This window comes from Dendrobates tinctorius, unplaced genomic scaffold, assembly GCF_039654945.1.
Source record: "Dendrobates tinctorius isolate UK_male_01 unplaced genomic scaffold, ASM3965494v1 ptg000171l, whole genome shotgun sequence".
Classification (NCBI taxonomy): Eukaryota; Metazoa; Chordata; class Amphibia; order Anura; family Dendrobatidae; genus Dendrobates; species Dendrobates tinctorius.
This window is the reverse complement of record NW_027361838.1, coordinates 15,377,072-15,401,835: the sequence shown is the minus strand read 5'-3', so window position 1 is coordinate 15,401,835 and position 24,764 is coordinate 15,377,072. Positions and strand designations below refer to the sequence as shown.

Here is a 24,764-nt window from a genome sequence, read left to right as displayed (position 1 = left end):
GGAGTTTCCCAATAACTGGCCTAGGAGGGGAAACTATTGTGGCCTCATCTATCACTCATCATTCAATTGCGTAATTGTTCTGACTATTGGAGGCAGCAGAGTTGCGTCCCATGACAGTTTCTTTTCCAAGTACATGCACACAATCCTGACATCAGCAAGCACAATGCCAAGTCTCAGTGGTTAATCAGTCTTCTCTATCTGGCATCTTGATGGACAAGTCTGAGTTTGGTGAATGCCAGGAGAATGTTTCCTGTCTGAAACTGTGCAAACTGTAATGTATGATGGAGGAGGGATAATGCTTTGGGCTTGTTTTTTAGAGGTCTTGCTAGGCTCCATAGCTCCAGTGAAGGGAAATATTAATGCTTCATCAGATGCATGCTTCTAACTTTGTGTGAAATGTTTGGGGAAAGGCCTTTTCTATTCTAGCCAGAGTGTGCCCCACTGCAGAATGCAAGCTCCATAAAGGCATGGTTGGCTGACTTCAGCGTGGAAAAACGTCACTAAGCTCCATAGAAACTTCACCTAAGTTCATCATACTCTTACATTGCTGAACCAGAGAGTCTCATCAATCTTCATTATTGTTCAATCCAGCGTTTGACCTCACAAATGCTTTTCTGGATGAATGGGCAGAAATTCCCACAGACACTCCAAAATCTTGTAAAAGGCCTTCCCATAATATAGAAAGCTGTTATGGATGAAAGGGAGGACCAACTTCGTGTTAATGCTTATGGATTTAGAGCAGGATGTCATGTATGTGTAATGTGTAAGTTGTCTCAATACTTTTTGTCAATATAGTGTAGTAGATCAATGCTCAGAAAGCCTTATGGCAGAACATATAGGCTCAACGCTTCCTTATTTCAAAGTCGTAGGCACAAAATGATATCGTATTATAAAGGTAATCTAGAAGCTGGCTACCACCTTAATATACAAAAAAGGAGCACATTTGTTGTTCTTCGCTGCCGTGAAAGAAAGGCGGATGCCAATCCAATAGTAAGTGGTTTATTAGTCCACATTTTTCTCTTTGTGGTCTGAAGCACATATTCAATAATTGCATAATTGATGCCACACATCATTGCTCTAACACACATTGAGGTGCACTGATACACTGTAACAACACTTAGTTGTGTTAAAATTCAGGAGATCTTGAAAATGATGAAGAATAAAAATATTAACTTTAATAGAAAGTTGTGTAACATTTTATTAAACAATAAATAAGCTTTATTTATATAAAACTCTACCAGTCCTTTATCGAGATTGGTATAGGACTGATCGTATGGCTCTATTTGAACCGGTTACTGGCTAGAACATTGAGTGTCGTCTTGTCTACAATTGTTATAGTATTTACGATTTTGCTATGTTGCTACATTGGGGTATGTGCACACTCTGCGGATTCTGCTGCGGATCCGCAGCGGATTTGGCCCTGCAAATCAGCACCAGTTCCGCAGACAGTGTACAGTACAATGTTAGCCAATGGAATTTAAAATCCGCAGTGCACATGCTGCGGATTTTTCCGTGCAGATTTGCTGCGGTTTTAAATCCGCAGCATGTCAATTCTTTCTGTGGATTCCGCAGCGTTTTGACACCTGTTCCATTGTCCAGGTGTCAATCCGCAGGAGAAAACCGCTGGCAAATCCGCAGGAAAACCGCAGGTCACGTTACCTGTGGTTTTACCTGCAAATCCGCGCGGAAAAATCCGCAGCGTGTGCACACAGCATTAGGTTTTTTTTGGTCTATATACTTTGCAAAGGTTCCAGACCAACATATAAAATGAATCCTACTGAGATGACAATAGAAGGGGTCTCCTCATCCTCTTGTATTAATCCTAGTAATCTGTAAAAATCATCATTCTAATGGCCTATACTCTCAGGTGACATGCCATTTTAGTATTAATGATGAAAATATTCACATAAAAGAATACACCTCTCCAGGAAAAGCAAGGCCAGAAGGTGGTCAAGGTACTGAAAACACTGAATAAGCACAATATTCAGTCTGTGATTAAAAAGTGAGAAGGGAAAGAAGAGGTAACACATGATCGCAGCAAATTCATATCTTTAATAAGTAATGTAAATAATGTATAGTATGCCATTAATAAAGGTTATTACATATCAGACATTTATCATATTTCCAAATAATCCAACAGGAAAAACAGAAAAAACTCGGCACTCTCCATTGTGCATATACAGAAATGACATAATGCCCGATAAACCAGTGGAAGAAATGGCGGTGCGCAGCTCAAAAGTTCCCACTATGGGGAGGAAAATGTAAGAATCATGTAACAGACAAGGCGGCACTCACCATATAAAAATATTCCTTTACAGCAGTCCTTCTAAAAGCATGAGGTCAGGGAGAGGGAGCAGGTGCGGCTGGTCAGACGAAGGCCGCTTTGCTGCTGTTGCTCAGTTTGGCTCACAAAGCACTGTCTACAATTGATCTATTTTTCAGGACTGAGAAAGTAGGGATGTGCAGTATCGGGAATGTTCTCATTCACGAACTGTAAACTGTCTTAAAAATAGTGAGGAGTTGAAACATGAAGTACAGCATGTTGGAAAGTGGTAGAACTATTCTAATGTGCAGTTTAACCCCTTCATGACCTTAGACGTAGCCATATGTCCAGGTTGGATACCTGGACATATGGCTACGTCTAAGGTCATGTTTATAGATATGTCCAAGAGATTTTGTGCAAATCAAGTCCGTGGAGCCTCATTTAAGAGTCTCAAACACAGGACTAGCCAGATCTTCCTCCAGGGAAGGACCCAGCTAAGGGGTGGCTCCTTTCGGAAACCACCATTACCACCATATTAAGTGGCCCTTTAAGTCAATATCAAGCTCTTTACGACTTTACAGATATGACAAGGGGAATACCAAGATCTGGCTAGTGCCGTGTTTGAGACTCTTAAATGAGGCTCCACGGACTTTATTTGCATATTTGTATTTCCCAGGGAGCATTGCACCTACAGTAGGATTTCACTGATTGACCGCCTTTGCCGGCAGCCGCAGTGTTTTCTTTGACTAGTCTCCCTGAGGTCAGTGATTGTTTCAAGAGATTTTGTGCACACAGGATCGCTGACATGACAGCCTACACCCGGCACTTACTACCATCAGCTAGTGCTTGCACGGCTCCCGGCAGTGTAACCCCCTAAACACTGCAATTGATATCGATCGCAGGATTTAGAAGGCAGGGAGGAAGCGCCCCCGCAACGTCATCGTGAGGGGCCGATCGTTACCATGGTGACCCGATGTTATCATGATGACATACGGGTCACCAGGGCTAGCAAGTTAGTTAGATCATGCACAGTGCCTGATCTAACTAGCTTGTTTCTACAGCACTGATAGTTATAAAGCATGCGCTACATTGCTATGCTTTATAACTGCGATCAGAGCTGTGAAAGTCCCATAGTGGTACCGAGCAAAAAAAAAAAAAACGTAAAAAAAATTTAAAGAAGGAGAAGCCAGCGCTGCCTAAGGTTAGAACGCAATACATAAAGTGCATATGCACATATTAATTTCTAACTGTACTTTAAAATGAGACATTTAGCTAACAATTATTTGAGCCACCCCGCCATGCCAAGGCATTCTCATATGGGGCAGTCCTACTTTACTTTTTGAATATTCGCTGTGCCATTATGGCCTCCTAAATAAATTAAAAGCAAGATTGCATAAAATACAAAATGTACCTGAAGCGTTTCTGAATCGCTCCCATGGCGCCAGAAAAGGCAAACGCAGATAAAGGCTAACCAGGTCCGGACATAGACATATCAGGTCTAACCTCCACACCGCCAGGCCAGCAACCACAGATGAAGGGTGAAACAGGTGCACAATCAAATAGAGCCTGGGGCAGGGCAGGACTGCTGTGTGTGCACAGCAGCCTAGATCAATAACAATAAAGACAGAAAGAATGGCGTGCATTTGCCGTGGCGTCTCAAAGAATTGATCAATTGTTTGCTAAATGTCTCATTTTAAAGTACAGTTAGAAATTAATATGTACATATGCACTTTATGTATTGCGTTCTAACCTTAGGCAGCACTGGCTTCTCCCTCTTTTTTTATTTGATATTGGTTGTGGCTGACCACCACAGTTTGCCGTGCGCGCTGGGTTATGCACTCCATTCTTTCTATTGTTTCAGAATACAGCAATGCAAAAATAATTAGTTTTTCTGTAAAATAGTTTTTATTGTGTAAAAGCGACAAAACATAAAAAGATATAAATGTGATATCGCTATAATCGTACTGACCTGAAGAGTAAAACTGCCTTAGCAATTTTACCATACAAGGATGGAACTAAAAACAATTCCTGAAATTTCTAGTTTTTTGTTCATTCTGCTTCCCAAAAATCAGAATAGAAAGCGATCAAAAAATGTCATGTGCCTGGAAATGGTACTAATAAAAATGTCACCTTGTCCCTGCAAAAAAACAAGCTTCCACATGACTCTGTTGGCTGGTATATGGAAAAATTATATCTCTCAAAATATGGTAATGCAAGTGGCTTTTAGTGTGTGACAGCAGCCTAACATAAAAACCCAGTATAAATCTGGTATTTCTGTAATCGCACCGATCCAAAGAATTCAGTAGTCTAATAACTTATACCGCACAAAGAACAGCGTAAAAAATAAAACCAATTCTTCATCTGCTGTTGATTTTTTTCATTCTGCCTCCCAAAGATCGCAGGAAGGCTCAACCCCTTAAAGACAGCAGTCTCTTAACCTTAAGTCCTCAGGCTGTTGCATAACTATAAATGCCAGCATGCCTGGTCAGACAAAGGAGTACAGGTTAGGGGGCTAGTCCTGGGTGGGCTTCATATCCTTATCTTTGTATAATGCCTAAATAAATGTCTACTACGCATAATAAAGGTATTGGCATTCTATTTCAGAAGCTATCTGACTGCTAAATATCTCATTTATCTCCATTGCGTAAAGTTCCAGCTGACATTTTACTGGGGCTGCTAAAGTAATCTAAGTAAGGTCACTTACAATTACCAGAAAAAGAAAAACCTTTATAAAGAAAATGATATCAGCAATAGAAAGATGATAATATGCAAAGAAAAATGGACATTTATTCAGCATTACGTGATAGACATGTTTTACATTTTTTACCAATCTAACTTAGTTTTCGGAGTTAGTTAACATTGAAATGGGTGGAATCATGGCTGCCAATGTATTCACTTTGTCACATACATCAAAATCCAACATAAAGATAGACTATAATGTATCCTGGTAAAACAGCCAACAGACTCCCAACTTACTTTCTTTGTGTTAGATGTGTGAATTTACTAGGGAAAATGAATACCCTTTATGAATTGGCACGAAAGAGTTTGTTACATACTGATGAAGATTGTACATATAACAGCATGGACACATGCACTACTGTATGTGGACAAAGGTGTTGGGACAGAGTCCACCTTTAAGAGCTTTTCGGACATCTGATTCTAAATCAGTTGGCGTTAATGCAGAGTTGTTATCTCCTATTGGAGCCACAATAGCATCCACTATCTTGGGAAGCCTGTAGAGATAAAAAAAAAAAACAAACAGGAGGCGCGCCCTGTGTAAAATTGTGGGCAACAGGTAAGGGCGAGTAGGAGGGTTGGTCGCTCACCTGAATAGGGTGATGTATAATCCAAATGGAGAGAGGAGTGCGGTAGATCCTGGGCACTGCCACTGACAAAGGTTAATTTAGGCTGTAAATCTAAAAAAAGACGTCCAACTTATTGCAACGCGTTTTGGACTAGAACCTACTCTTTCCTCAGGCACTCTTTCACTATTCTGGGAAGATTTTCTACAAGTTTTTGGAATAGGTCTATGGGAATTTGTATCCATTCATTCAGAACAGCATTTGTGAAGTCAGAAACTGATGTTGGATGAGATAGTCTTGGTATGCTGAAGCATTAAGATTGGCCTAGGGTGACCCCTAAAAAATAACCCCATAGCATTATCCCTCTTCCACTTTGCACAAAACAATTCCCAAAACCCCCACTAATCCATCAATTGTCAAATAGAGAAATGTGATTTGCCACTCCACATAACACTTTCCAATGCTCCAGAGTCTAGTGGCAGTGAGCTTTACACCACTCGATCTGATGGATTGTGCTTGGTGATGTAAGGTTTATATGCATCTGCTCGGATGAGAAAACCCATGCCATGAAGCTCTCGAGCACAAAGTCTCTGTGCTGATGCCAATGCCAGATTAGGTTCGGAACGCTGTTGACTCATTCGGTAGAGCATTGGCGACTTTTATGTATGCTGCTCCCATGATTTTCCACTTCGTAGCCGAGTTTCTGTGCTTCCTAAACTCTTAAACTTTTCAATATTATCACTCATAGTGGATTGTGGAATGTTTATAAGGGAAGAAATTTTGCAGACTGACTTTTTACAATAGTGACGTCCTAATTTAAGTAAGACACTCAAATTCAGAGAGACCTATTCTTTCATGAATGTTAGTACAAGCAGACTGCGTTACTATGGCTGGAATTTCTAGACAATAGGACTGAATGAAAAGCCTGAACGCAATGATTAAGAGATACTTCCCAATACTTTTGCCCATATAGTGTTCATATGTAAGCCAATAACGTTAGTATTGAATATTGAGCAATCTATTAAAGGGGACATCCAGGCAATAATGGTAAATGTCAGTAATTATATCTGTGGAGTGTGTGATCACGGTCCCCCATAGAACACATCATTAGTACCCTTGCGATGTTTGCTTTGAACAACACATTTGCATTCATTGTGACTCCTGTGCTTGTGAATGAACACTGCTCCATAGTGGAAGGGGGTGGCTCAGTACACAATGGCCCTATGTATATCATGTCGGTGCTGTCATTTGCTAAGAAGCAGGAGAGTCATTAAAGTAAATGATTTAACATTATATAGTGAAACTTCCTTGCGACTACCACCCAATATGGCATTGAAAAGTGGTCCTTGAGAGTGGTGGTCTTCTCAAAGATTGTCACTATGCACAGTAATCACAATGTATCATCTGAACTCCAGTATGGATAAAGGTGCGGTCTTCTTGGAGAGATTTCACTGCACGTATTGATACAGATGTAGCGGCTGCAGTGTCCTCTATTAGATTAGTGCGTCACTCAATCACAGCGCATCAGAAGTGGTGCGCTACACAAATTTCAAAGAGCACCGGGGTTCAGTATCCTGCTACTGTAGAGCGACAGCATGGTGGTGGCTATACGTCTGTACATATGTCCACAATGGAGGTTCCTTACACTACCTGTGTGTCACCAAGTTCAATAGATTCCAGACAAAATGTCTCTTCCATGATGACGTCAGGCTAATCCCCAGAATTCTGTACCCTGGCCTCGAGGATGGTATGCCGACATGTATGATCGCTGCCGCAGTCCCGTGTCTACAGCACACGTCCAAATTGGAGGCCGGGATACAGAGTGCCAAAGGGGGACAGGCTAGTGATACCAAGCGAGTGAAATAAGTTACTCAAATCTTTCTGTATCAGAGCACAACAGTAGCGTTTTTTTTTTTTTTTTTTTTAATTTTACCACTGCAATGCTGCCACTAATCTAAGTTCTTTGCACCTAGTACTATGCTTACCGACCGCTGTATTCGGCTCTACTCGCCACTGCTTCGGTCGGTCTCCAGCAGTTTGTGACATGAGCTTGTTGGGTGACCCGGGAATCACTACTCAATGTATTCAACAGAGCCAGGACGAGGGTCTCATAGATTTGCATTGAGCGCTTGTCATTGTTTCCTCTGACTTCCGGACAGTCAGAAATTACAGTCACAAGATGGCAGATCAGGGCTGGTGTGGCACTGGGAAAAGCTGAAGACATCGGCTAGTAAGCATAATATTAGCATCAGGAAACAGCGGCCGGTAAGTATAATATTAGCATCAGGAAACTTGGTGGCACCGCTTGAGTGCTGAAATAACATAAACCTCGTTGGAGTGGTGCTTTAAGATTGTGCTGCAGATTTGGCTGTGATCCACAGCTGGACTTTATTGCCTTCCATGTTCAATTCAATCTGGACCATCCATAGCAAATTTATTTTTTATTTTACTTATATAGTGCCATTAATTCCACAGCACTTTACAGTCATCATCATCACTGTCCACATTGGGACTCACAATCTACCATAGATCCCTATCAGTATGTCTTTGGGTGTGGATGGAAAGCGGAGAACCTGGGGAAGCCTACGCAAGCACAGGGAGAACATACAAACTCCATGCAAGTATTGTCCTTGGATTTGAACCCAGGACCCCAGCGTTGCAAAGCTACATTGCTAATTCCTGAGCCACCGTGATGCTGCTGATTTTAAAAATGTGAAACACAGAAAAGCACATTAAAACAAACGTATAAAAAAAACTCTGCTATAAAAAAGTAACAGTAAACAGTAAGTGCTAGTAAAAAGATAACAAAACAGGGTATTTGGTTGATAGCAAGAAACCAATTGAATACAAACACATGGGCCACATGTTTGTGCTTGTATTCAATTGGTTTCTTGCTTTTGCAAGATTGGGGAGGTTTCCACCCCTCACTTGTGGGCCATGCACATAAAAGCAGTCTTCCATAGCGTGTCCACATCAGACATTACCTGTCTGAATCCTGCTCATACTGGTACTATACACATGATCAGGTTTTTAAATGCACAGGTTAGGGACCGCTCTGAGGTGGGTATATCGTGACGTTTGGTAGAGCGGCTTAGTATACATGTTTTGCAAAAAAACGTATCAACCAAATACCCTGTTTTTTATCATTTTACTAGCACTTGCTGTTTACTGTTACTCTTTTACAGCAGAGTATTTTGATACGTTTGTTTTACTGTATTTTTCTGTCTTTTGGTGGTGTGAACACTGTCCCACAGACTTGTTCACTGTTGGCATGGCCCATGTATTTGATTTTAAAAATGTGTTGGTCGTTTTTCTGTAGCGTGTGAATGAAATTCGTGTAAATTGCTGCAGTTGTATATTTTCCTTGTAATGATTGGGTAAGTGTGAACATAAAGTTACAGGAAAGATGTATAACTTTGTACCCTGTTAGCCAGTAGATAGAAAAATATTCAGGACTGAGAGTCCTCAGTGGTTGATACCTTTTAATGGCTAACTGAAAAGATGGTAACACATTGCAAGCTTTTGAGACTACTCAGGTCTCTTCATCAGGCAATGGATGCCTGAGGAAGAGACGTAAACTTAGTGAGCTGAGGAGGAACAGACAATGCCCCGGTGGTGCCGTCATTGGCCCTGACGGTACTGTTACTGGCCCTGACGGTACCCTTACTAGCCCCGGTGGTACTGTTACTGGCCCTGATGGTACTGTTACTGGCCCTGACGGTACCCTTACTAGCCCCGGTGGTACTGTTACTGGCCCTGACGGTACCCTTACTAGCCCCGGTGGTACTGTTACTGGCCCTGACGGTACCCTTACTAGCGCCGGTGGTACTGTTACTGGCCCTGACGGTACCCTTACTAGCCCCGGTGGTACTGTTACTGGCCCTGACGGTACCCTTACTAGCCCCGGTGGTGCCGTCACTGGCCCTGACGGTACCCTTACTAGCCCCGGTGGTGCCGTCACTGGCCCTGACGGTACCCTTACTAGCCCCGGTGGTACTGTTACTGGCCCTGACGGTACCCTTACTAGCCCCGGTGGTGCCGTTACTGGCCCTGACGGTACCCTTACTAGCCCCGGTGGTGCTGTTACTGGCCCTGACGGTACCCTTACTAGCCCCGGTGGTACTGTTACTGGCCCTGACGGTACCCTTACTAGCCCCGGTGGTGCCGTCACTGGCCCTGACGGTACCCTTACTAGCCCCGGTGGTGCCGTTACTGGCCCTGACGGTACCCTTACTAGCCCCGGTGGTGCTGTTACTGGCCCTGACGGTACCCTTACTAGCCCCGGTGGTACTGTTACTGGCCCTGACGGTACCCTTACTAGCCCCGGTGGTGCCGTTACTGGCCCTGACGGTACCCTTACTAGCGCCGGTGGTACTGTTACTGGCCCTGACGGTACCCTTACTAGCCCCGGTGGTACTGTTACTGGCCCTGACGGTACCCTTACTAGCCCCGGTGGTGCCGTCACTGGCCCTGACGGTACCCTTACTAGCCCCGGTGGTGCCGTTACTGGCCCTGACGGTACCCTTACTAGCCCCGGTGGTGCTGTTACTGGCCCTGACGGTACCCTTACTAGCCCCGGTGGTACTGTTACTGGCCCTGGGTCCATGCAGCTCGCCCTCCTCACTGCAGAGGATGCTGTGATCGGTGCAGCAGTCTGGTGGTCGCTGACCCTCCCGGCCGCATTGTCTGCCAGCAGTCCCGTAGCTGAATGCCAGTCATCTGTGCAGACACCTCGTCTCCTGGCTCCTTGTCATTGCGGTGATTGGTGGGCTTCCCGTCCTGTGGGCGGGCTGGCTGCACGGTGCCGGCTCCCATTGGCTGAGGCGTGCAGTAGAGGGGCGCGCAGTGTGCTGAGGGGGCTCCGCCGCTGCTGCTGCTGTGCAGTGTACTGGGCCGGGCAGCTGACGCGTGGCTGCACACTGCTCACCCGATCCCAGCGAGCTCCCCGGGCAGCGGTGGTGCTGAACCCAAGGTATGTGCTGTGCCTGCTGCACCCGTATGCCGGCTTCCCGTCCTGTGCCCGCGCTGCTGCAGCCGAGGACCGCGCATATAGGCTTTTCCTGAGGCACCATTTTTTGTGACTGGCTGCAGTTTGCAGGGTAACGTGAGGTGAGGGGCGCGGGGTCTGTCGGGGCAGTGCCGCCTGACATATGCTGTTCTCACTTTCCGGCTCTGCTGTTATCAGGTTACCTTCTGGCTGCAGGAGAAAAATCCCATCATGAGGCGCTGCGCCAATCCGCGGGGTGCACTTACCTGCTGGGGAGGGCTCAGCCCCCTGTAGTCGCTCCATCCTGCTGCTGACCGGCCCCAGCAGCATCCCCTGCCTTCTGCAATGCGGTGGGTGTGGTGACGAGTAGAGCTGTGCACCTCTGCAGTGCCAGGCATCTCCCCTCCCTGCAGGACCTGGCTGCTCAGTGAGTACAGGACATATGGCTTTCATTATGCACAGCTGGACTGTGAGCAATGGAAAAGGCTGGGGTCAATGGGGAGATGTGAGCTGTGCAGGGAGAACTGGAGCCCAAGTCAAGAGTTCAACTTTCTGCTGGCCAGGAGAGGACGTGTGTATGGGATTGTGTGTGTGTATATGTATATATGTACAAATACGTACTGCCCTTCCGCCGCAGTGGGAGCCCGGGCCTGGACGGCTTTCCCATTCTGGACGTTCTATTGTTAGGGGCTGCGTCCTATATTCTTGCACGTTCATTCCTATACTTGTGGTCTGTTGTGATGCTCTGGTACTGACTACATCTCAGAACTAGGCACTGGTCCCTAGTGTTGCCCTGTGGCATGATTTGACATAATTGGCCTGTGCAGAGCCTTGAAGCGTAACCCTCATGCATGTTGACCTTTGCGGCCCCTCCCCAGCCCCTGGAGATCTCTAGCCCACTTTACTCATTCAGTGCGGCATGCTTCAATGTACCCCGCTGTTAGGTCCTAAAGGGTCTTACTTATTTAAGGTAGGTAAGGTATTATTAGTCTAAGGGCAATGCAGTTATAGTAATGCAGCGACTGCGATTTGTATTCCGAGATTTGCAAATACATGCATGCTATATATCGATGAACATGACAACTGCAAATAATATAGTAATTTGGGTTCACAATTAATATTTTTATTTGGATTTTTAGTTTCCCTGTGTATTAAATGGCTTTTCGTGTCACTTATCCCAAACTTTTGCAGATCTGAGCCGTGAATTGCTTATTCTAGCTGCAGTTTCGGATGGTCTAGTAGCCGCACCCTACATTCAGTATTCCAATATTGTGTCCCTTATTGTCTGATTTTCTCCTCTACTAATTATATAATTGTGCTGGTGTGTGTGAAATGTCCGCAGGCAGGGTGCACTGCTGTTGTATTGGGAGCAGTGCGGGCGATGCTTGACCATGTAGTGTGACATCATTATGGCATCGGGGAGTTAAGGGTGGGGCGCCCGGTGACTGTCTGGATCTTCTGTGTGATTTCACATCACTAATTGAGTGAATATGACTGGTCCCATGGTGGGCAGAGCAGGGAAGTGCTTTATACAGAAGATGGTGTCTTTTCTGCCCGAGTGATTAAAATACTGAAATTGCAGTCAGTGTGTCACCAAAGTCATATGCTATTCTGACGTATACAGAAATCTTTTCTTTCTTTTTTATTAGCATTGTATACATTAAATGTTGCCTCGCTACCTTTTAATTTTTCATTTCTTCAGTGTTTGTTCATTTAAATATTTAATTACAATGTGCCAGTAAATAGAAGTCCTTGAGATGTTCTTGGGAAAAGTTGCTAAATTAATTTTCGACACCATTATTAGGGTGTGAATAGGGTGATTTCACATTTAGCTATCTTTTAAAGCTGGGAGAACACCCTTATATCAGCAGAAATGACAGCACTTAACAGCAGGAATTAAAAGCAACCTAATCACCGATATCTTTATTTAAGGGAAGATTCTCATTATTAGGCCACATGCACACATTCAGTATCTGGTGAGTTTTTTACCCCAGTATTTTTAAGCCAAAATCAGGAGTGGGTGATTAATGTAGAAGGGGTGCAAATGTTTCTATTAGGGCTCATACTAATTTGCGAGAGACTCGTACGACTCTCATGCAAGTCTCTCGCATGAAAACCTGGCACTGCCGCCAGCACTCGGACTGGCGCGTTAGGCTGCATAGAAATATTTGTAGCCGCATGCTCCGGTCCCAGTGCCGGCGGCAGTGACAGGTTTTCATGCGAGAGAATCGTGCGAGTCTCTCGCAAGTGAGTATGATCCCTTATGCTTTTCCTCTGACCGTTCCACTCCTGGTTTTGGCTTACAAATACTGGGGTAAAAAACTCACCAAATACTCAGTATGCACATATTAGGCTGAGTGCAGACGTACTTTTTGGCCCTGCGGATTTTTCCGCGCAGAATGGAAGAAATCCGCAGGTCAAATGAACTGCATTTTTCCTGCGGATTTCTTCCATTTTTCCTGCGGTTTTCTTGCGGTTTTCCATTGCGGTTTTCCCCCTGCGGACTTGGTGACAGGGGAGATGGAAAACCGCACAAAAGAAGTAACCGCGCGGAAAAATCCGCAGCATCTGCACAGCGGGTTTTTTTTTTTTACATTGATTTTAAGGCTACTGTACATCACAATGCGGATATGCAACGTTTCTGTGCGGTAAAATCCGCTGCGGAACCGCTGCAAATCTGCATTGTGTGCACACAGCCTTAATGTTATATCACATGTTCTGATTGATTAATAAATTAGTTTTATTATGACATGGGGTGAATTATCTCCATGGGCTGTTGTACTGGTTACAGTATGGCTGAGTTCACACGTCGCAGTTTTTTCGCGTTTTCGTCGCGGTTTTAAACGCTCGATTTTGCCACAAAAAATAAGCATCCCATGCAATCCTATTGGATTCCGCTGTGATAATGCTGCTTTTTTTTTTCCGCGGCGGAATCGCTTCGCAGTAAAAAACGCAGTATGCTCATTAATTTAGCAGAATCGCAACTGGGAGCGTGGAGAGAGGCGGGAAGGCTGCGCGGGATGCCAGAAGGTGAGAATAACAGTATTTTTTACATTTAATCTTTTACTACTGATGCTGCATAGGCAGCCTCAGTAGTAAAAAGTTGGTCACACTTGTCAAACACTTTTTGACGAGTGACCAACCTGTCAATCAGTTCTCCAAGCAATGCTCCAGATCGCTTGGAAAACGCTAGCATTCTGCAAGCTAATTACACTTGCAAATCGCTAGTTTTTCCGCAGGAAAATCGCGGGAATTTAAAATGCGATTTTCCCCCCCCCGCGGAATGGAATTCCGGAATTCTCGCGGTAACTTCCGCGAGAGTTCCGCTATGTGTGAACGTAGCCTAAAGCTATGTGCCCACGTAGCGATTCTGAAGCAGAATCGCACACCCTGCTCCTGGGAAACGCATGCGGTTTTTGACGCACTTTTTTTAAGCCTTTGTCAAGTGTTTTAGCATGCATTTTCCTAAGCGTTTTTGCCCATACAATTGATGGTATGCGGAATCGCACGTGGTTCCGCAAAATTAATGAACATGCTGCGTTTTTTACCGCTAAGCGATTCCGCAGCGGTAAAAATCGCACCATTGGCACAACATGTGCGTTTTCAATTCCGATTGAATGGAATGCTTTTCTTAAGCGTTTCCGCAGTAGAATCGCGCGTTTAAAAAACGCTGCGGAAACGCTTAAAAAGCGCTACATGGGCACACAGCCTAAATGGTATTCTTACTCTATAAAATCATATACTATAAATCAGAAACCCTCTGCACGTGAGAAAAAGGTGAACCCTGAAAATGTATTTATCTAGCAGAAAATTGTTTCATTGTAAATTAAAGTCTAAAAAGTGATAAGGCAAAAACTGTTGGTAAGTGTTATTCCTAATATTGAAAGACATCCCCTATTAGGGTAGGTGACAATGTGATCATTGTTGAGATGATTCCAGCACTTAAACTTCCACAGATGAGAGATTGGAGCGGTGCCTGTGCAGGTGACCACGGATCCATTCTTTGGGACCGCCAAAGATGGGCAAGTAAAGCATGCCCAGATCACAGCGGTCAACAAGCTATCACCCTATTCTTTGGATAACTGTTCACTTTCAATGTTGTAAATAACTTTTTGTAAACTTATCCCAATTATTGCCACTTATAGCATGTTTAAACTTGTTAAGACCCATATCTATCTACAGAATAGGGGGTCTCCACTTCCCATTCGGCATGATAACATGGCAACTGCATTCTGCAAGTAGCGATTGGATTTATTTCTATGGGAGTTACAGAAGTAGCTGAGCAATTGGGATCAGCTCTTTATGCCATATTATGTGGTGTATGCACACCTCCTATAGACAAGGGAAATAGTAACACCCAATTGTCAATTCATCTGAGCAAAGATGCTCCAGAATTGTTAATTCATTGTACAGGTCAATTGTGAGGCCACATCTAGAATATGGCATCTAGTTTTGGGCTCCGCATTATAAAAAGGATATTCGAAACTTAGTCAGTTCAAAGGCAGGCAACTAGATTATTACAAGGGATGGAAGGCCTCTCATATGATGACGGGTTGGAAAAGTTGGATTGGTTTAGCTTAGCAAAAAAGGCATCTCATAGGAGGTCTCATTTACATAAATACTTGTGTAGTGAATACAAAGTACTAGCACATGATTGATTCCTTTAAAAAGACCTTACAGTGATCCAGGGGGCACACTCTACAGGTGGACGAAAGGCGACTCTGGCTTCATTACAGTTTGAGCAGTCGGACTGTGTAATGCCCTACCACAAGACACTGCAACAGCGTGAAAAAAGGGCTAGATGTGTTTCTCAGCAGAAATGACATTGTGGGAGGTATATAATTTAGTGACAAAGAATGTGTAATTGGTGGAGAAAGGTTGAACTTGATGAACGTTAACATATAACTATGTAACAAATACTTGCTAAGGGTAAGTTCACACTAGGCGTTTTTTTTTTCTGTAGCAAAACCTGGTCTCTTGGCAGGAAAGAGGCTGCAGGAAAAAAGCATGTTTTTCCTGTGTGTTTTTTTGCGGCGGTTTTGATGCGTTTTTTTCTTGCGGCACTTTTGGCATGCTAGATCTGTTTCTTGTGCATGCTGATAAAGTTTAGTATTGAAAAAGAAAGTCCTATTCCAAAGAATGAGGTTTCGGCACAAAAACTGCAAAACACGATACCTGCATTTATGGTGCGTTTTTTTTTCACCACCCATTCAAGTCAATGGGTAAACGCTGAAAGTGACGTGCTCTATGTCCCAAATAAACATGCAAAGCACAAAATCCTAATGACAAGAAAACAATGTGTGTGCATGAGATTTCTGACATATCATAGGCTTTGCTGGTAATGGAAAAATGGAAAAAGAAGCTGAAAATTAGCATAAAACCCCCCATCAAAAACAACCCGTGTGAACTTGGCCTAAGACAGACATGTAAGGACAGGTCATATGTCCTCTTTAGTACTGACCCACAATGCAAACTACTATCTCTCCACACAGGGGTTCACTGTGTGAATGAATCAGACACGGGCTAAAAGCATCATATTTATAAATGCTTGATGCAACTTCGAAGCCCCTCTCACTTCCTGACACAATCTGGACTGCATTAATATGGCATAAATCCCAAACGTTATTTATCAATGTATCCACTCCAGGAAAATTATACAAATAGCAGATAAATTCCCAGTGTGTGTTATTGCATCTTAAAAAGCAGATGGTGGATACAGGCAGTCATTGACCCTACTAGCACACGGCATGCATTAACCATAGTACCACATTCATGCTGAGCCTAACAGTTAAAACTCTTCCTAAACTTTGCAATTGTTGTAACTGTTTTTCACCACCAGTGTAAATGATGTAAGAAAGATGGTGTTACAACTTGGATACAAAGCATGTGGAAACATTGATTCCTTTCTGTTTGCTGGACTCAGATATTCCCCTTGCAGTCATTTGTAATCTGCTGATGTACCTCTTTGAACATTCCTATATACAGTTTGCTTAGCATTCAGCTCCAGACTTCATAGTGTGACCCTTTAGACCGGGTAACAATGCATCTATGTGGTTAAGTTTTACAAGTCAGCCAATAGTATAGGAAAGATCATGTACTGTATCCAATCCGTTCATAAATGCAGGATTTAAAGTGTCACTTAGTGTTAGTAAGTATATGTTCCATTACAAGTGACACCCGTGCTCAGTGAACACAATGGACTACATTTCTCTCTCCTTTTCTCTGAAGCAATGATGGACTTAGTATTCCACTCCGATGTAAGTTTCGTTGTCCTTTGTACTGAATTTGCTGGAAAGAAAAAAAAACACAATTCATTGCAAATGATCTCTGCTACGGATCCGTTACAGTACTTGGTTTAACAACTTTAGTGAGACAAAGAGTTGCTCCGAGGCGTTCTCTGGGCCATTAAGGAGAAAAGTTCAGCTTTCCAACAACAAATAATAGACTTGGAACGCAACTGCACCATTAAAATCGTGACATGAAATCTGATAGCTTGTGGCTTTTTCAATTTGGCTGTCACCAGCATATAGTAAAGGCAGCTAGCTACTATATTGTGTCTTCGCTAGAGAGAAGAAACGGCAGACTTCTAGTTTGTCAGGGTAGAAGAGATCTGTCAAAAGCTGTATGAATGATATGCCTTCCACATACAAGCTTAAAGGGAATCTGTCACCCCTTTTTTGGCCTATGAGCTGCCGGCATCGCCATCAGGGGCTTATCTACAGCATTCTGTAATGCTGTAGATAAGCCCCCGATGTAACCTGAAAGATAAGAGAAACGAGTTAGATTATACTCACCGTGGGGGGGGTGGGGGGGTCCAGTCTCGGTCCGATGGGTATTGCGGTTCTGCGCCTCCCATCTTCATACGATGCTGTCCTCTTCTTCCCTTCTGTCGTGGCTCTGGCACACTGCTCTGCCCTGTTGAGGGCAGAGCAGAATACTGCAGTGCACAGACGCCGGATCTCTCCTGGCGCCTGCACACTGCAGGACTCTGCTTTGCCCTCAACAGGGCAGAGCAGTGTGCCAGAGCCACGACAGAAGGGAAGAAGAGGACAGCATCGTATGAAGATGGGGAGGCGCCGAACGGGACGGTGACACCCATCGGACCGGACCGAACGCCGAGGAGAGTATAATCTAAAGGGGGTTTTACACTAAGCGATATCGCTAGCAATATCGCTAAAACGTCACTGGTTTTGTGACGTTATAGCGATATTGCTAGCGATATCGCTATGTGTGATACTTACCAGCGACCGGCTCCCCCGCTGTCCATCGCTGATCGCGCGAGAATGTCCGGCTCCATTTCTCGTCGTCAGCTTCCTGCTGAGACTTCCTGCTGTGACGTCCAGCGACGCGTGGAGGCGGGCGGGAGGACGTCAGGATCGCTGTGTGTGAAAGGTAAGTATCGTGCGCTGCGTCGCTGCTGAATCGCTGTGAGGTCTTTCTGTATGAAAGCTCACTAGCGATCATTTAGCGATGCACCAGCGATCCTGACCGGGTCGGATCGCTGGTCGGATCGCTGGTGCATCGCTAAATGTAAAAGGGCCTTAACTCTTTTTTTCTTAGCTCCCAATGTAACCTGAAAGATACAGTATCTACAGCATTACAGAATGCTGTAGATAAGCCGCTGATGTCGATGCCGGCAGCTCATAGGTCAAAAAAAGGGGTGACAGACTCCCTTTAATGTCATGATGATTTGTGCTTTTTTTTTAAGGTTGCCTTCAACGATGAAACAGTGGGGTCACTGTTACAATACTAAGCAATTGCATGAAAAGGAATTGCCTGCAATAGTGCAGTTATCTTAATCAAGCCCTTTATGGAATGTGGATCCCATTTTGGCCCCTTTTTCCATGCCACAATTGTCTCAGTTTCTGTGGAGTTTCATTATTCAATAGTTTCAAAAGTCTGTCTTGGTCTCCAACTCCTTCTCCTTAAATCCTGCGTTATTAAAAATAATGTATATGTTTATCGCATTGTGCTGAGGAGTGGCCGCTACTGTTTCCTGCCTTGGGCTTGACAGCACTCGCTGGGAGCCTAGAGATGGATCCATATGTGTCATCTGCTTCTCTGGGGTCCACATTTCTAAGTGTTAGGGTGCTGCTATGGAGACAGTGACGCCATACTGTTTCTCTAGGTGTTGTGATGAATCATTAGGATGAGAAACTGGTTTTCATTGTGTTTTTACGTTTAACCTAGCAATTTAACTTGTAAGCCTCTGCTGTATGTGTAGGTTGCATTCCTGAAATAGTGAGAACAATCAACATAATTTTTTTGTTATCAGTTCCCCCAAGATTAGTATATTTAGCAAACACTAATGTATCATAAAACACAGTATTAACTAAAATGCAAAATTGTTAGAATTACTACATAACGTATTTCATACCCATGCAAACAGTAGACGTATTGGCTTCTATTCAGTGAGTGGTTATAGCTTCATAAAGAATGAGAGTTAGTGTGTGAAGTCTTGTAAAGAATATAAATAGCACAGAAAAGTGCTATAAAAATAAATTGGTTATTTTAGCTTTAAGGTTGTGTTCATTTAGCGTTTTAGCCTATGGTCAGTTGTTCCATTGGGGCTTATGACTGAAGTCCATTAAAACTGGATTCAGGCTTATACGTTGATTGGACCATTGACTGTAATGATGCAGATGGAGTCACTGTGTGCTCTGCCGGACATCGCCGTTTTTGACCTTAAATGTCTATTTGTGTTAGGATTTATGTTAGGATTCAAGATGTGGTAAACTGCATCTTGGAGCTTGCCTCAAGTAGGCTTGTACAGCTGAAAAATATATTCTACAGAGCACAATGCTCTACATCATTATAATCAATGACGTCGTCAGGGCATACTCCCAAATTCCCTGTTTTCCAGGGCTTCAGCTGTTATCCCTATCAGACCTACTTAAAACCGTTATAATGGAAAAATGCGGATTATATCTGCGCTGCCATATTATTAACAAATCCAGATATGGTTGGAAAAATCTCTGGTTGTTTATTCTGGTGATTTATTCTACGTGTTTTGAAGTCTATATGACTTCTTCAGGAAAATACCACAATAGACTTTTAAAAACGTAGAATAAACCACCAGAGTTTTTTCCAACCATATCTGGATTTGTTAATCATATGGCAGCGCAGATATAATCCACATTTTTCCATTCTAACGGTTCTGACTAGGTCGCTTGTCGACTTGTGGATCTGCAGCAGCTAATTTATACATGCATTTATTCTATACCATCAGGTGAGCAGTTCTTTAGAATTAATTGGAAACAATCCGGGGGATAAGACACTATTTGCGCTTTTTTCTGTTTCCCATGTTTTGTAAAGCAAAAAAAAAGGAACAGAAATCGTGATGCTTGAAGAAGGGTCCCTGAAACGTACCTAGACAGCGTGCGGTTTCCTTGAGACTTTTTCAGCTTCCTCCACCACCTTAATTATGGATCTTCTGTAAGACTCATAATTTATTGTCTGATCTGGGTGAATATTGTAATTTTTTTTTTTTTTCTGCACTTCTCATGTTTTCATTTGGAAGATGGATATAAACAATAATATTGAAGGAAAACTTCCACAGCTTTGTGTTCTTTTCTTTGATTCTCATTTTGTAATGGAGAAATTGGAGATATCCTTGTAAACACATAGCGGATCCCCCCCCCCGATGCAATGAGGCTCTGAATAATTTTTGGACACTTACGGTATGTACAGTATAATGGCACTTGAACATATTCTTATACATTTTTGATTTTCTTACCAAGGTACTTCTTAGTAGAGGTTTATTAAAGGCATCAAGACTTGTCTTATCGTTACAATACACAAAAGCACTATTTGTATCACAAACCATAGTTGCATAGGTTGAAAAAACACCTACAGCAGGTCCATCAACTTTTTATCCTTTCTCCACCATAGCTAATGACATACTTGTGTAGTGCATAAGAGACTTATTTTTTTGGTTTCCTACTTTTAAATAGATTGCACAAGGGTAAAAGCAGTAAAATGCCAATCTGGACATTGAGTGGATTTAGTCCCTTATTTATATTTGCAGTAGCTTTGTTTTTCATTTGCAGGTTATTTCTCTAGAGATGTTACAGGCTGGAGAATCATTGTGTACTTAGCTTCTCAATTGGTTTTCATTATTTTGTCTAGATAGCTCAGAAATCCTTTTGTGGCTAACAGTTGTTTTATTAGTAATTTTCTGTGAAATGGCTGCTAAAACAGCACAACATATTAAAGGATATCCGTCAGTCAAGAGATTTTTTTTCTGCATTTGGCGATTGAATGGCTGAGGAGGCTATCATAATATTTTTAGCTGTTCGGTTTTTTTAATTTTTTATTTTTTTTATATATAATGGTTTTTATTCCCGTGTTGTTGTTTGGCTAAATATCGTGACTAACTGGTGTTTCTCAAAGAAACTGAGCAAAAGAAGCATTGCTCTTAGGGTACCGTTACACTTAGCGATGCACCAGCGATCCCGACAACGATATGGATCGCTGGTGCATCGCTAAGTGGTCGGTAGTGAGCTGCCACACAGGCAGATCTCACCAGCGACATAGCAGGGGTGGGGGGTTGCTACTTACCTGTCAGACGCGGCGATCCTGACGTCCTCCGCCCGCGTCCACGCGTCGCTCGTCGGCGCCACAGGAAGCGCCCGACGAGAAATGGTCCAGGACGTTATCGCGCGACCAGTGATGAGCAGCGGGGGAGCCGGTCGGAGGCAAGTATCAGACATAGCGATATCGCTAGCAATATCGCTGCTACGTCACAAAAACCATTGGTTCTTGTCATCCTCCATTTGTGAGCTAGTTATTTTCAAGCGACCAGCACGATAATCAGGTAACGGACCTTTACATTGACTAGAGTAATCCGTTAAAACTATATAACAGGACATCATTTGTGCATAATTTAGTAGTGTACATATATTTTATGTCTATTCTTCCAATTATTGAGGGGTCCAAAGCATGGAAAATTATGCAGCTCTCCTCCGTAAGCTCTGCCATAGCATTAGCTCCACTATTTTATCACAATAATATGCTAATATGCACACCAGCCATCAATAGATCAATCAATTATGGACAAGGGGAAGGTCATGGGCATGGCTTACTGAGGAGAGCTGGAGCATTTGTCTGATTTTGGACAGCCCGAGGAGCTCATTTATATAAGCGATCAGAGTTCTTTTTCTCTACAATGCTTAATGAGAACCTGTCACCAGAAAAAAGCACTATTAAGTTGCAGTTATGGTCTTAATCTACAGGTCACTAGCGTTATGCACCGAACACTGCAGAGAGAAAAATGAACTTTATTCCCCTCCCCCCAGCAATGTTTCGGTCACGGGTGTGGCGCCGATGCGGGTTCAGTCACTGCTCTGAGAACAGAAAGTGAAAGTCTCATGACCGCACTCAGTAAAAAAAGTAAAAAAATTAAAGAAAAAAAACATTAAATTTTTTAGAAAAATATATTGTACCCATAAATTTGTATTTTTATGTAAATTTTTGTTCTGCCTCTTAAAAATTGGAAAAGGAAGCAATCAGAAAACATTGTACCCGAAAATGGTATAAATAAATACGTCACCCCTCCCAAAGATCACATTAAGGCTCTGTGCACATTTATCCTGCGCTTACACCGGGGTTTCCATGTAAATCTCTGAAATACGTGATTCAGGCAGAACTTTCAGCGGAAGATTTCCTATAATGTGGCAGAGACACTGGATGCCGTCTAGCCTATGACTGTGTCCGTCTTTTTAGACGTGCATAAAAGCGCCATAGATTTTTGCACTTCTGAAAAGGACATCGCTGAACAAAGGCCAGATGGAGTCCAGAATAACTGCTGTCCCATAATGCAGAATTGATCGTACGGTGGCTTCATCTGAATCATGGCACTTGGAGATTTATATGGCCGCCCCAAAGTAAGTGCTCAGCGTAGAACGCTAGATAAGTGATCCAAAATGTAAAATGTTCCCAACAAGCTTCAAATCAACCTAGAAAAAAAGCAAGTCTCCACTCAGGTCCATCTGTTAACGAAAATATTGGGGACTCCAAATTACTGGTAGTATAAAGGCTCTGGGAAAGTGAAACTGCTCCTCGCCCCCCCCCCCCCCCCCCCCCCAAAAAAAAAAAGAAATTCAGCAAATTTTGCGCTCCCAAATCCCCCCTTCTCTTCTGAGCTCCAGGGTGCCTAAATCACATCTAGAGTTCACATGTTTGGCAATTTCTGTAGTGATGACGGCTCGCCTAATTTAAGGGTGCGTGTCTCCAGAAGCATGAGCTGGGCACTGCAATGTACTGGTCACTACGATGGCAGTTTGCAATTTTCATTCAGCAACATCGACGGTTGCTTGTTTCTGGAAAATACAGATGGGATCAAAATTTCCAAATTGAGGTAACTTGAGGGGGGGATTCTGCTCTTGTAGTACTTGGGGACTAGGTATATTCTAGGAAAATCTGCGCTCCAGAAGGCAAATAGCGCTCCGTCCCGCTCGAGTCTCGCTGTATGACTTAGCAGTACTGTACAGCCACATATGGGGTATTTCTACATTCAGCAGAAATTGTGGGACAAATTTTGATGCCATTTTTACATATCATCTTGTGTGAAAATGTAAAATCTTGGGCTAAAACAATTTTTTTTTCTAGTAAAAAGGAAATTATTTTTTGTTCACTGCCCAATGGTATAAACTTCTGTGACCCAACTGTGGTGTCACTGTTATCACTGCACCCCTATATGAATGTGGTGCTTTTTCACTTCTGGTCTTTGCAGTGTGCTTCATAAGTAGTTTTCGCTAAAAGAAAATTTTTGTAGGAAAAATGTGCTCACTTGTGGGTGTTTTCCACTGTTGAGGCACATCCGGGTCTCTCCAATCGTGACATGGAGTCCACTCTCAGTTCCAGCCAATTTTTTCCGTTCAAAAAGTCAAACTGTTCTCCTTCCCTTCCGAGTCATGTGGTACGCCCAAACAGTAATTTTCCTCCACATATGGGGTATCGGCGTACGCCGGATAAATTACACAACAAATTTCGGAGTCCATTTACTCCTGTTACCACTGTGAAACATAAAAAAAAAAAAAAATTGGGGTCTAAAGTAGATTTTTTGTGAAAAAAGTTATGGTAAATGTTCATCTTTTCCTTCTACATTGCTTCAGTTCCTGTGACACACCTGAAGCATTAATAAACTTCTAGAATGTGGTTTTGAACACCATGAGGGTTGCAGTTTTTAGAATGTGTCACTTTTATCATATAGGCCCCTCAAAGTCACTTCAAATGTGATGTAGTCCCTAAATAGAAAAAAAAATGCTTTTATAAATTTTGTTCAAAAAATAAGAAAATCGGTGGTCAACTTTGAGCCCTTTAACTTCCTAACAAATTTTTTTCTCTCAAAAACTGTGCTGATGTAAAGTAGACATGTGGGAAACGTTATTTATGTACGGTATTATTTTGTGTGACATAACGCACTGATTTAAGGGCATAAAAATTAAAAGTTTTAAAATTGTGACATTTTTGCCAAATTTAAATTTTTTTGAAACCCCCCCCCCCCCCCCCCCCCCCAACAATATACAATAACAATATGTCACGAAAAAACAGTCTCTGAGTCAGTGGGATCCGTTGAAGCGTTCCAGAGTTATTACCCCATAAACTGACACTGGTCAGAATTGTAAGATTTGGCCTGGTTATGAAGGGTGAAAGCAGGCTGGGGGGTTAGAAGGAATTAAGTCACCTACTTGACCTTGTTGTTGGCTTAGTAATGGTAAGGCATCTCATAGACTACCTTTAAACTGTTAAAATATTCTCTTTTGTGATGTTACTATCTGAATTTCCTTGTCTGAAGTTCCCACATGTCCTTAGGTGAAGCTGTGTGTAGTCAGCTTTCTAAAATTGTTGTCCTTGTTATATTACTGGTTACATTGTTGTCCTTGTTATATTACTGGTTTGCCCTTTAACTGTGGCCATATTTGCTCCACTTGTGGAAGTATTTAAGTATTTTTTTACCGCATGTTCCAGAGCTGTGATCTATTATACGGCAAAAAAATTATATTTTCTAGATCTGAAGAAATGCATATCCTAGTAACATAGCTTGCTAAAATGTGATGATCTTTTTCTGAGATTGAGATCCAAAACTACAATATGTTGCATATTGTTTTCACTTAAAAAATGTTAACCCTTAGCAAGGAGGATTCGTGTTGAATCCATATTGATAAACTGCACTGCTGCTAATGCAGATTTCTGTATTACAGCTCTGTAC

At 42.9% G+C, this 24,764-nt stretch overlaps 1 protein-coding gene across 21 annotated transcripts in view; it reads left to right on the top strand.

The window, feature by feature from the left end:
• EPB41L3 (erythrocyte membrane protein band 4.1 like 3) overlaps positions 1-24,764 on the top strand; it is a 466,618-nt gene that overhangs the window by 127,280 nt on the left and 314,574 nt on the right. For 5 of the 21 annotated variants that reach the window (XM_073550924.1, XM_073550922.1, XM_073550921.1 and 2 more), the window contains exon 1: positions 10,384-10,537. The exons of 2 other annotated variants lie outside the window; for them this stretch is intronic. The gene's annotated coding sequence lies outside the window, so the exon portion shown is untranslated. Of the gene's footprint in view, positions 1-10,375; positions 10,538-10,800; positions 10,980-24,764 lie in introns of those variants that run through there. 14 more of the 21 variants (XM_073550916.1, XM_073550919.1, XM_073550917.1 and 11 more) reach the window with 9 other exon arrangements.